Consider the following 14437-nt stretch of genomic DNA (forward strand, 5'->3'; position numbering starts at 1 on the left):
TATCCTCATCAATTTACAGAAAGAAGCCAAAGCCTTCCAATGTCACTTTTATTCTTAGATGAAGCTACATCCTCTCATGTTGTTAAGAAGACCTGCATGTTTGTCCCAGTCTCTTTCTCCAAATTCCATTGTATTTATTTATTTTTACTATTTGTTTGAGTTCAGTATTAACTCCATCACTGACCTGGATCTATGTATGTCAACTGTGATAGACATAAAAATACACTACCTGCATCCCCATTCCAGGCAGAGTTTGTTGCCCAGCTTTGGGAAGTGCAGCAAGCAGACATTCTCCAACACTCAGCTCTTTCAGGATCTGCCTCTGTGGCAGACAGCCTCTTCACCTGAGGTTCTGCTCAATGAAAGTGATCTACATCTAATGCCTGAGCCATTGGGTAGAGCTCCCTTCAGAGATCTATTATGATCACCTTTCTTTTATCCATGCTAATCCCCAATAAACACCCTAACTTCCATCTCATCATCTGCTTCCAGAAAATACAGCCTATAGTCGAGCTTCTTTCAGTATCCTTCTACCCAACCTGGATCTATGACATGAATGCTAGGACTTGATCATGTTCTCCAGTTAGACCAGACACTCCAGCCTCTCAGCATTCCCTTCAGGATTCATTAAATCACTCCTTTCAGGAGACTCTCCAACACTTACTTTCTTTCTTTTCTTTTCTTTTCTTTTCTTTTCTTTTCTTTTCTTTTCTTTTCTTTTTTTGTCCCCCAGAATTTTCTGACTTGATCCAATGAGTTACTCGATATCATTCTTCAGATTGATGTCTATAGCAATGCTAAGTACAGACTACAGTAGTATATTCATAATAGCAGTGAATAACCACTTTTTTTTAAGTTTGTACTTTTAGATAACTGTAGATTCACATGCAGTTTCAAGGAATAATACAGCAAGATCCCAAAAATCCTTCAGCCAGTTTCACTCAATGATAATATCTTGCATAACTATAGCATAACATCACAACCAGGAAATTAACACTGATTAAATCCAATGATCTATTTCAGATTTTACTAGTTTTACATGCCCTCATTTGTGTCAATGTGTGTATGTAACTTTCATACATACAATTTTATCATATGTGTAGATTGGTCTGACCACCACAACAGTCAGGACACAGAAGAGTTCCATCACTAGGCTTGTTGGTGCTACCCTTTATAACTACAGTGCACCATCCCTCCCAACTCCCTCCCTAACCCCTGGAAACAGCTCATGTTTTCCATTTCTATAATTTTGCCATTTCAAAACTGTTATATAAATGAAACCATACAGCATATAACCTTTTGAGAGTGGTCTTTTTCACTCAGCATAATTCCATTGAAATCTATGAAAGGATGTATCAATAGTTCTCTTTTTATTGCTGAGTAGTGTCTCATAGGAAGTATGGACCACAGTTTATTTAACCATTAATCCATTGAAGAACATTTGGGTTATTTCTAGTTTTAGACTATTAAGATAAAGATGCTTTGAATATTCATGTACAGGTTTTTGTGTGAATGTACATTTTCATATCTCTAGGATAAATGACAGAATGCATTTGCTGAATCATTTGTTAAATACATGTTTAGCTTCTAAGAAATTGCCACACTCTTTAGCAGAGTGGCTATACCATTAAAATCTGCACTATCAATGTGCGAGTGAACCAGTTTTTCAACACCATCACCAGGATTTTGTGTTATCTTTTTTTTTTTTTAATTTTAGCCATTCTGATAGGGGTGCATGAGACTGCACTGTGGTTTGAATGTGCCCTTTCAAATTGCCAAGAATGTTGAACATCTTTTCAGGTACTTATTTCCCATATGTTTATCCTCCTCAGTGGAATATTTCTTGCTGTCTTTTGCCCATTTTGTAATGGGATTATTTGCTGTATTATAACTGGGCTTTGAAAGTTCTTAATAGATTCTAGACACAAGTTCCTTGTCAATACATGATCCACAAATATTTCCTCCTACTCTGTAGTTTGTTTTTTCATCTTCCTACGTATTTTATTTTTAAGTAGGCTTTGTGACCAGCACAGAGCCCAACATGGGGTTTGAACTCACAACCATGAGATCAAAACCTAAGCTGAGATTGAGTCAGATGCCCAACCAACTGAGCCATACAAGGGCTCCTGTCTTTTCATCTTCTTAACACAGTCTTTGGCATAGCAGAAGTTTTAAATTTTGATAAGGTCCAATTTATCAATTTTTATTTTTATGGATTGTGCTTTTGGTGTCAAGTCTGAGTAATGAGTTTTTTATTGTAACTTTTTTTTTCATTTTGAATTTTTAACAAGCATTTTTATTTTATTTCTTGGAAAGAAATTCACATGGTAAAAATAAATCCAAACAGTCCAGGAAGGTATAAAATCAACAATGAATGTGTTTTCAAGAAACATCTACAAATTATTTTTAAAATCAAACAGCAGCAAGCTTTTAAATTAATTAAGACAAACTTTTAATTAAGAAAGACAGCCAGGTTGTGTAATAGTGAATATAATCACATATTTATTATACAGTATTTTCAGATGATCTACTTCTTCTCAATTCAATGAGATTCATGGTTAATTTATGAATGGGGATAGCTCACATTACATTCAATATTTATTCACTTATTTGTTCAACCAATATTTTGGACAATGTTTGAACTGAACTGCATACTTGACCTTACCTATCACTCACTTTCATTCAAAAACCCTTAATGTCGTAGTTATACAATGATATTCAGTAGTATTTCTTCTATATTCTTCTACATGGTACCATAAGTTGCCAGGAGATGTATAGTTATAAACTTTCAATTTCATTCCAAATCAGCTCTTAATTTGTTAAAGATAAAGGTGTGATATCTGTGTTTTGTGGTGGGAAAACATCAGTAGTAAGGTGTCTGATGATAGAAAAATTGCCACAAAGACAATTAATATGCTTTGTTTTTAAGAAACATTTCAAATAAAAAATAATTATTGTTAGCACCAAGCAATTTAGTTAAGGCAAAGTTGAGAAGATATCACAGCTTCCAGGAAAGCCTTAATGTTAATCAGACAATAGAATAAAATATAAAATTGAGTACACATGAACATAAATATGCAATGGCAGAAAATTTTAAATTATTTGTAGACACATATGGATTCCAAATCAGTTGTAATCACTCAAGAACAAATGGAGACATCATTATGAGTAAATCAACAAAACCATAACAACTATTTTTAAAATTGAGTGAAACTAGATTGTGCAAGGGTAAACAAATGATGTGCAGAATACTTTGATATTAACTATAATGCCATATTAAATAGTAAATTCAAATCAGCATTCTTAGGTAAAATAATGTTGTTAAAATAATATTTAATTACATGTTTTCTAGGAACCTCAAACTGTTTTTGCAAACAAATTAATGTTGTAAAGGAAAATACCTCAAGAAGTTTCTGCAAGTTAATAGAACAATAATATGTAAATCTGACACCTGTGAAGTGGACACATTTTTTATATTAAATATAATTTATTGTCAAATTGTTTTCCATGCAACACCCAGTGCTCATCCCAACAGCTGCCCTCCTCAATGCCCATCACCCACTTTCCCTTCTCTCCCACCCCCCATCAACCCTCAGTTTGTTCTCAGTATTTAAGAGTGTCTTATGGTTTGCCTCTCTCTCTGTAACCTACCCCCCTTCCTCTCCCCCATGGTCCTCTGTTAAGTTTCTTAAGATCCACATATGAGTGAAAACATATGGTATCTGCCTTTCTCTGCCTGATTTTGAAGTGGACACATTTAACCATACAGCCTGGAGAAACAGAAAACAACCAGTCAGCAGAGACTGGAGAGATGCAGAGATAAGAGATAGAAAAAGAAAGCATCACCTGGGTTGCTGAAGATGATCAATTCCTTATACTCAAATCTTGGTTGTATTCTTGCCCTGAGTTGTGTGATAAGATCTTCTATTTTTACTATAAATTTCTTTTTTTCTTTTTTTTTCTGCATTTAGAACATAGGTCCAGCCATGATGAAGTAAAAAGTACCAGATTTGCCTTACATCCTTAAAAAATTTTGAAAACAGACAAAAGAGGGGCACCTGTGTGGCTCATTCAGTTGAGCATCCAACTCTTCATTTTTGGGCTCAGGTCATGATCCCAGGGTCATGGGATTGGGCCCATGTTGTGTTCTGCACTGAACATGGAGCCTGCTTAGGATCTTCTCTCTCTCTCCCTCTAAAAAAAACAAAAAACAAAAAACAAACAGACCAAAGATCAAGATATGGAATAATAAAATGAATACTGGACAACAAGAAGCACTGGACAGTGATCCCTGGGAAAGCAGAAACAAATGATTTGATCCCTACAAAGGCCCAAGCTCACTACATGAGAAGATTTTCCAAGCCACAACATAAGGAGGAGAATCAAAAGAGAGACTGCAATTTTGCTGAGTTTCAGAGACAGAATACAGATTTTGGGGGGTAAAAGTGGCTGAAACCTTGAAAGCAAAGTAACAAAGAGGAGAGAAGTCTGTTAGTAAGAGGAAGAATGCAGGAGAGGTGCTATAGAAGAGTTTCCCTTGAGTGTCTGGCTAAGTACTGATCTGCACATGAGTAGTGAGGCCAGGAAAGGAACCACTAGAAAGAGGCAGCTCAATTCTCAAAGGCTAAATTGGTCCAGAAATAGGATCTATTCTCACTAGCCAGAGTAAAAAGACCTTCTAATACAGAGTATGTAGTAGAGTCCTCGGAAGTACTGTACTGTTCTGTTAGCAAATTAGTCTAGAATGAAGGGTATCTGAACCCTCACTAACAAACCTTGAAAGGAAGCCCCAAAGGATAATATTGGACCCATGTAACTTAACTTTATCCAAGAACAAAGCTCTCAAATATTTGAAATATTAGTCCCATAGGGCTCCTGGGTGACTCAGTCAGTTAAGCTTCCAACTTCAGCTCAGGTCATGATCTCATGGCTTGTGAGTTCAAGCCTGGTGTTGAACTCTGTGCTGACAGCTCAAAGCATGGATCCTGCTTCAGATTTTGCGTCTCCCTGTCTCCCTGCTCATGCTCCATCTCTCTTTCCTTCAAAATCAAATAAAATACAATAAAATACACATTAAAAGAGAAAATTTTTAAATAAAAAATAAAAGAATAAGAAAATATTACTCCCTTCAAAAATCCAGAAAACAACCTAAAATTCACATGTGTTAGCATTCAACCAAAAATGGTCAAATGTGCAAAGAAGTGGGAAAGTATGATGCAAATCCAAGAGAAGAATCAATGATTAGAACCATACTCAAATAGGGGCACCTGGGTGGCTCAGTCGATTGAGCATCCGACTTTGACTCAGGTCATGATCTTGTGGTTTGTGGGTTTGAGCCCTGTGTCAGGCTCTGTGCTTACAGCTCAGAGCCTGGGGCCTGCTTCGAATTCTGTGTCTCCCTTTCTCTCTGCACCTCCCCTGCTTGCACTCTGTATCTCTCTGTCTCTCAAAAATAAATAAATGTTAAAAAAAATAAAAAATAAAATAAAAGAACCACACTTAAATATGTTGATAGTATATATTAAGTTAAAATCTAGATAATCCATATCTAGATTTGGATACTCTAGATATCTAGATTTAGATATTTAGATATCTAGATATCTAGATCTAATAAAGAAGGTATGGGAAACCTGAAATTTTGGGAAGTGGAAAATAAAAAACAAAAACTGAACTTCTAAGGCTGAAAAATAAAATATATGAAATAAAAATCATGCCAAATAGGATTAAAAACAGAATAAACTTTACAGAAGGGGAAATAAGTGAGTTTATAAATACAGTAATATAACTATACAAAATGAAATACATAGGAAAAAAAAGAGTAAAATAAAAACAAAAAAGCCATCAGTGGGTTGTGGGAAGATAACAATAAGCCTAACATAAGGATAACTGAAGACCCAGAAAGGTAGGGGGTAGAAAAATATTTGAAATAATAATCACCTTATATTCCAAATTTGATAAAATACAGAAATCCTTAAATCCAACAAGTTCATGCAACTCATGCAGAACACACAACTCATGCAGAAGACACAAGAAGAAAACTATGCAAAGGCATATCACAATAAAACTAACATAAACTAGTGAGTTGAGGGAGAGGCCCTGAAAGCAGCAAGACTAAAAATGGCACATTATGAACAATAACAAAAAATAATGAAGTAGACTTTTCAAGAAACCACGCAAGCGAGAAGACAATGAACATCTTTAAAGCACAAAAGGAAAAGAACTGCCAACCTATAATTCTATACCCAGAAAAAATATCTTTTTGAAAATGAGAGTCAAAGTAAATTTATTTTGGTTTACAAAAATCGAGAGAATTCATCCCCAGCGGACTAGAGCTATGGAAAACACTAAAGAAAGTTCTTCAGGGAGAAGTAAAGTAAACGTAGGTAGAAATGTAGATCTACTCAAAGAAATGAAGATCACAGGAAAGGTTAAGTTGTGATAAAATACAAAAGGCATTTTTTTTCATTTCTTATCTCCTTAGAGCAAAAGCAATAAACATACGTTATGTGGCTTGTAGATTTGTAAGTAAAATTTACTACAAAAATAGCACAAGCTGAGGAAGGTTAAAATGGAAAAACAAGGTTAGTAAGTTTCTTATGTGATAATATATTATTTGAAGACAGACTGTGATAATAAAACTATGTAATGTAAAGTCTACATCAACAGAATAGAAAATAAAGAAGTATAGCTAATATGCTAACAATGGAGATAAAATAGAATTATTAAAAAAAAAACTAATCTGACAAGAAAAAGTAACAGAGAAAAAAGAAGTAAGAAAAGAAAAAAGAACAAAGAACAGATAGGACAAATAAAGCCTAAATAGCAAGATGGTAGATTTAAACCTGACTACATCAATATTCACATAACAGTTTATACTCCTGCAATACAATAGTTTGGTGATGGAAACATTCATTATGTGACTGCAGTAATAGTTTCATGGGTGCATATATAAGTCAAAAATGATCAAATTATATATTTAAATATGTAAAGTTTTATTGTACTTCAATTATGCCTGAATAAATTTATAAAATAGATAACCAAAAAAGATAGAAAAAGAAAGAAAATAGTAGAATTTAAAATAGTCTCAAAAATATGAAATACTTAGAAATAAATTTCCAAATATTTCAAGTTAAAGGTATATATATTGTTAAATTACATAAAACATAAACAATGCTAATCTCTATCTTGTATTAAAGAAACACACTTGACATATAAATATATAATATGTTAAAAGTAAATTGATACCAAAAGATATACGTTGTGAAAACAATAGTCAAAAGGAAGCAGAAGTGGCTATACAAGTATTAGACAAAATAGATTTCAGAGAAATGAATATTTCCAGAGAGAGTAAATTCATAATGATGATGGGGTAAATTTTTTTAAGAGGCATCAAATCTCCTAAATGTGTTTGTACTTATTATCAGAGATTCAAAATACATGTAGATTAACATGAGAAAACTAAAGGCAGAATTAGACAAATCCATAATATAATTAGATATTTCAATATCCCACTCTTAATAATCAATAAAGAAACTAGAGAGAATATCAGTATGTCTATTTAAGACTTGAAAAACACTACCAACCAACTTGACCAAATACATATTTATAAATTCTGTCAAGCAACAGTAAAATGCATATTCTTTTCAAGTGCATGTGAACTATTTAAAGAGATAGACGATTTGGGGTCTTAAAACAAGACTCAATAAAATTTAAAACACTGAACACATACATGGTATGTTCTCTTATCACACTGATTTAAATTAGAAATCAATTTCCTTAAATGATATCTGGGAAATCTTCAAATATTTTAAGTTAAGTGACACACAGCCAAATAACTTGTAGGCCACAGAAGAAATCACAAAGTTAATTTTAAAATACTTTAACTGTATGAAAATGGAAATACAGTACAACAAGATATGTAAAATGCAGTGCCTGGGGGAGCATTAAATACTTATGTAAGGGAGAAAAAAGGAAGATATCCAATCAATGATCTAAGTTTCCACTTTACAAATTAGAAAAAAAGGAAACAAACTGAAGTAGCAGAAGAAAAGATAAAGATTAGAGCAAAAGTCAATAAAATATGAAACATAAAAACACTAAAGAACATCAAGAAAATCAAAAACTGCTTCTTCGAAAAGAGGAAAAAAATTGACAAACATAGTTATACTAATAATGAAGAAAAAAGAAGACACAAATTACCAACACCATGAATAAGAAACAAGACATCATTACTGATTCTACAGGCATTAAAAGACTAATAAGGTAATCCTATGAAAATTATATTCCAATAACTAAAATAAAATGGGCAATTTCTTAAATGACATGAACTACCAAAATCCACTAAAGTAGAAATACATTAAGTTGAATGTTCCTATTATATTAGAGAAAATGAGTTTCTAACTTTAAAAGGTCCTACAATGAAAACTTCAGGCCCAGATGGCTTTAGTGGTGAATTTTATCAAACATTTAAAAGGAAATGCAGCCAATTCTACACAAGCTCTACCCAACAGTAGAAGAGAAGAGAATTCTTTTTGATTCATATGAGTCCATCATTAGCTTTGTACAAAAAAGCAGAAAAACAAGTTATAAGAATATCCACTTTTACCACTTTTATTCAATCTTATAGTGGAGATCCTGGCCAGGGCAATAAGGCAAGAAAAAGAAATAAAAGGCATGAAAATTGAAAAAGTAGTAAAGCTGTCTATATATTTTTTTAATGTTTATTTCTGAGAGAGAGAGAGAGAGAGAGAGAGAGAGAGAGAAAACATGAGTGGAGGAGGGGCAAAAAGAGAGGGAGACACAGAATCGGAAGCAGGCTCCAGGTTCTGAGCTGTCAGCACAGAGCCTGACGCAGGGCTCAAACCCACGAACTGTGAGATCATGACCTGAGCTGAAGTCCAACGCTCAACTGACTGAGCCACCCAGGTGCCCCAAGTACTGTCTACATTTATAGACAACATGATCACCTTTATTGAAAAACCCTAAGGGATCTATAAAAAAAAAAAAAGGCAATGACACCATTGAGTGTAACAAAGCCACAGAATACAAAGTGAAATCAACTGCATTTCTATACACTAGCAAATGCAAAAAGCAATTGTATTTCTATACATTATCATTGAACAATCAGAATCTGAAATCACAAAAATATGGTTAGGCAGTTTCCTTAAAAATTGAACATTCACATGCTATACCAACCAAGCCATTCCATTTCTAAGTATTTACTCAAGAGAAACAAAAGCATATGTCCATACAGAGACTCATACACAAATGTTTATCACAGCTTTATTTGTAATCACCATAAATTGGAAACAACCCAATGTCCATCAATGGGTGAAGAGAGAAATAAATCCTGGTGTATTCATACAATAGAACAGTATTCAGCAATAAAATGAAACAATTATTCATGCATGCAATAACATGGATGAATCTTGAAATCATTATGTTTTGTAAAAGAAGCCAAGAATAAAAGTAATACTGGACGATTTTTTTTTTTTTTGACATTTATTTATTTTTGAGACAGAGAGAGAGAGAGCATGAACAGGGGAGGGTCAGAGACAGAGGGAGACACAGAATCTGAAACAGGCTCCAGGCTCTGAGCTGTCAGCGCAGAGCCCGACGCGGGGCTCGAACTCACGGGCTGCGAGATCACGACCTGAGCCGAAGTCGGACGCTTAACCGACTGAGCCACCCAGGTGCCCCTACTGGACGATTTGATTTACATAAAATTCTAGAGCATACAAGCTAATTTATTATAACAGAAGGCAGGTTAACAGACATCTGGGGCCAGAGGTGTAGGAAAGGATCAACTGCAAAGGCATGAAGAAACTTTGAAGAATGATGAAAATGTCCTTTGTTTTGATTGTGATGATAGTGTCATGAGTATATAAATAAGTCAAAACTGATCAAATTGTATACATTACATATGGGCAGTGAGTTGTTCTTCAATTTTATCTCAATGAATTTGTGGTTATAAATAACTGAAGGAAATAAAAAGTAAAGAAAAATAATTTAAAATAGCATGTAAGTATGAAATATGAAAGGGATAAATTTAAAATATGTGTGAAACCTTTATGCTGAAAACTATAAAATATTATTAAAAGACAGTAAAGATGTCTTAAATAAATACTTATATACTATGCTCATGGATTGAAAGCATCAATACTGTTAAAATGTCAGTTCTCAAAATAGTTGCAATACAATCCAAAACAGATTCTTTTTCAGAAATTAATAAATTGATTGTAAAATGTATAGGTGGGAGTGCATTCACACAAATGCAGGAATGTAAAATGTATAGGCCACTTGGGTGGCCTAGTCAGTTGAGAGTCTGACTCTTGATTTTGGTTCAGGTCATGATCTCATGGTTGTGAGACTGAGCCCTGCATTGGGGCTATGCACTAGGTGTGGTGCCTGCTTAAGATTCTCTCTCTCCCTATCCCTCTTTCCCTCTCTCTCTCTCTCTTTCTCTCAAAAAAATACTAATAAAATAAATAAGAAATAAAATGTATAGGTATAGGGAACTAGAATGTCCAAAATAATTTTGAAACCAAAGGAAAAAGTCAGAGGACTTACACTACTGATCTTAAGACTTATAATAAAGCTACAATAGTCAAGGTATTAGTATTAAAATTAATAGATCAATGGAAAAGAAGCCCAGAAATGGACCAACACATATATGGTCTGTTGATATTTGATAAAAGTGCCAAGGCAATTCAATGTATAAAATTGATTTCCAAAGTACTGGCACAATATTCACACGCACAAAAAAAAAAAAAAAAACCAGAAAACAAAAATGAAAAACAAACCAAAAAAAAAAAAAAAGCAAAGAACAACTCTGGATCTTTACCTGTATATACCAAACTTAACTCAAAATGGATCATAGACCCAAATTTAAAAGCTAAAACTATAAAACCAATAGAAGAAAATGTTAGTGACTTTACATCAGGCAAAATTTCCTAAGACTCAAAAATTACAGACTATAAAAAAATTGAAAAATGATACTTCATCAAACTAAAAAGTTCCTCCTCAAAAGACAATGTTAAAAAATGTAAGAGTATGCTTATGTCTTACTCCAGATCTATGAACTCGGTATCTCCAGATGTGGTTCCATGTCATTTGAACCATGAATAATGATAATTACTGCTTTACATTCTTAAAAACAAAAACTTGAGAATTTCAATATACTATATTGGTAACCTTCATATAGGACCAAAGAAGAGCCATATGGAGAAAAAGAAGATATGTATTTTCTAAAGAAAATAAGGAAATTTGACTCAGAGAAGGTTTAAGGGATGGATTAATATATTGTTCCGCAAGTGTACAAATGATCTCTATGCAGTGATCTTCACACAAGTGCAGGAATTTAAAAGAATGGAAAAATGAAATATGAAAAATTTAAGCTGAAAATAAAAACTAGTTTCTGACAGTTGGTTTCCAAGCAAGGTTGTGGAATCTTCTCAAACATTCATTAAGATAAATTATCACTCAGTATTTAAAATGATCCTAACCCCTAGAAGATAATCTAGGAAATTTAAGTTTCTCTCTGAGGGGACTAGACACAAGGGGGCCACTCTCTGAAGGTAAAAATAGTGACCTCAACGTTCATTTGCCCAGAAGTGTCCATTCTCAAGTTGGGAGTCAAGAATATCCCAACACAAACAATCTATATCCTCTGCCCACTTGTTAAATTGTACTCTGTTAATGTACTATTGAAAAACTACAATAGTTTTCTCTTTGTTGGCCTACTTACAAGCAAAGAGTAGTCAGTAAGGAAGGAGATGAGGAAAGTTTTTAAACTTTTGAATTTATGTGTATCAGAAATAAGATCCAGCAGGTCCCAAGAATATGCTCCATGTCTGTCTGCTTTGTCTGGAAAACAGTTTTCACACATGTGTTAAAATCTAGATAATAATCAACCCCAGAAACTAGTGTAAGCAAGAACAAAATAGGTGAAGTTTTGTTTATACTGTATATCCTGATCTCCCCCAACTGAATGTTAGAAATCAGGGTGTATGTGTCTGAAGGAGTATCACAAAGCAGGCACTCTAGAAATGATTATTTTGCTACCACAAAAGTAATGCATGCTTATTTTAGAAAATAGAGCTGAACACACACAAAAATAAAATAAAAAAGCAAAGAAAAATTATTCATAGTTCTGCCACCCAGAGATAATTATAATTAATACTTGGATACCAACCATTGATACACTAACCCACCCATAACAACAAAATGAAAGCAAGAAGTGAATAATTTTTGAGATCTTGAGAAGTACATTCTTCAGTTAACATATGGATGACTCTGCTGTTCCAGCTATTATGTCAAAAAGAGTTCACTTCCACCAAATTGCTATGTTGAGAGTTTGGTAACCTCATTTACCTAATTGCAACACCCAGAAGTTAATTGTGTCTCCCTTGCTTGTCACCTTGCATTCTAAACAGAGGAACACCATTTTTTAATGGAAATGTCTTACTTTTTCTTTATCCCCAGTTCTTTCCATTGGAAACTATTGCTTCCCACTTAGTTGAAAAATGAATATTATCCGCAGAGATTAAAGATCAAAATTTACCTTCCTTATACAAATATAAATTTCTTCTCTACTTTTTCTTGGGTCCTTGTCCCTAAAGTGTAGCAGTAATAACTCTCATATTAAAAAAAGAATACCATACAAACAGGAACTATTATTGTTGCTCATTCTTGCTGTCCTTTTTCCACAACCACAGGGAGCCAAATTACTAATTCTTTATTGGATTTGTCATTGGAAATGGTGCCAACATGGAATTGGAATGAGAAAACAATTGGTCTTCCTAAGTAGAACACAGAGCACAAATCTTTGAATTAGTTCTAATAATTAAAGCATCTTGTGAAGGGCTTCAATGACAGGATAAACTCATCTGTCCCTAGTGTAAGACCCATATCAATTACACTGGGCATAAGGAGGATGGTACACAACAAAGGGAATTAAAATACAGAGGCTGACGGTCCAGACAAAGCCTGACTTTGGTCAAAGGCAGCCTCTCCAAGTGTTATCTATCTTTAAGCCAAGTGCTTTTAAATAAGTTTAAATACCAATAGGGGGTTAATTTGAGACCAATTTGATTTTATTTCTGAATTAATGGTTTTTAAATCTGCTTTTATAATTTCTGCTTATCAAGGATTGCCCTTCTGGTATAAAAACTGAGCCAAGACTCAGTTATCAAATTACTATGAAGGGTTCTGTTAATTAGATAGTTTATCTGTGATGAGTTGTTGACACTGAGATGATGTGTGTTAAATAATTTTAAAATATTCTGTGGGGCACTAACTTGGTGGCTCAAAGCATTGCTTATCCATTTTTCAGACCCTGCTTGAAGTTAAACTAGAAGCTCTTAGTAAAAATTAATATGATGGTGTAATACATTTCTTAAATATAGAATCATTCATATCTTAAAATTATACATATGAGAGAATAAATCTTCTGGCACACTTTATTAAGCTCCTCTAGACCATTCTAACTAATTCAGCCTCTTTCACATGCTGGTTGGTCTTTAACTGCTCAGTATAGACTGCCAGGAAATTCATCACTGCTGTTATTAAACACAATTCTCAGGATTTGCTCTTTTCATAGTGTTTCTTTTAAAAGCTTTTTTGGTGATTTTTCCTCTGGCTTCTCTTTCTACCTCCAAATCAGGCAACCCAAGAGAAATCTCAGAAACTGAAATATTTTTTTCCCATGTAGGTAAATTAAAGCTCCAGCTGTTAAGGGTTTTTCTTTCTATCTGTCAATTTCCTTTTTCTAGTTATAGTCTGTGACGGCAGAGGCCAAGAACAGTCCACAGGGAATGGCTTGGAGCCTTACAACAAGCTGGTATCTTTGCATTTTCTAGAGGAAAAAACATTGAACATTGGACACAAGTCTTTAACAGCAGGACAGCTGCTAATTAATTAACCTATAATTGTTAAAAGCACAAATCATTCTTTATTATCTCTGCAATTGCATTTTAAGCTCCTGTTAAATGTTGATTTTATTTACAACTTTGGTATTGTTTTTTTTTTCTTTTTTTAATTTTGCTATTTTCTTTCCTCACTAATTCTCTAAGACACATGGTATACCAGAACAACTGAGTCTCAGAATCTGGAGTCCTCAGTCTTCCTAGTTTTTTATTTTAATTAATAGCTATAATGTGTTCAGCCAGTATACACATGGGTCAGAAAAAGATATGGCTCTTTCAAGGTAGTAAAGTTCACTGTGAGTCACTAAACTCATATGAACCCTGAGTTCAGATTCCAGTGTTACCACTACTTGTGTGGTCTTAGGCAAGTGGACTCTGTTAGTCATGATTTTATATTTATAAAATAAGGAGACTGGAATCCACAAGTACCCTTTCCAGCTCTAATATTCCATGATTCATTTTATCAGAGGAACTTATTATTGCGAAGGAACAAAAATGGAGTTCACATGAAG

The 14437-nt window shown here is 33.8% G+C and overlaps 1 long non-coding RNA gene across 1 annotated transcript in view; it reads right to left on the reverse strand.

Annotated features, from left to right (window-relative positions):
- Nucleotides 1–2428: 2428 nt before the first annotated feature.
- Nucleotides 2429–14437, reverse strand: part of LOC128772971 (uncharacterized) — a 78104-nt gene continuing 66095 nt past the window's right edge. The window contains exon 3 of the long non-coding RNA XR_008417125.1: nt 2429–4194. This is a non-coding gene — a long non-coding RNA (uncharacterized LOC128772971). The remainder of the gene's footprint in view (nt 4195–14437) is intronic.

Source organism: Panthera pardus, unplaced genomic scaffold (assembly GCF_024362965.1).
Source record: "Panthera pardus isolate Hobbes unplaced genomic scaffold, ASM2436296v1 HiC_scaffold_24, whole genome shotgun sequence".
NCBI lineage: Eukaryota > Metazoa > Chordata > Mammalia > Carnivora > Felidae > Panthera > Panthera pardus.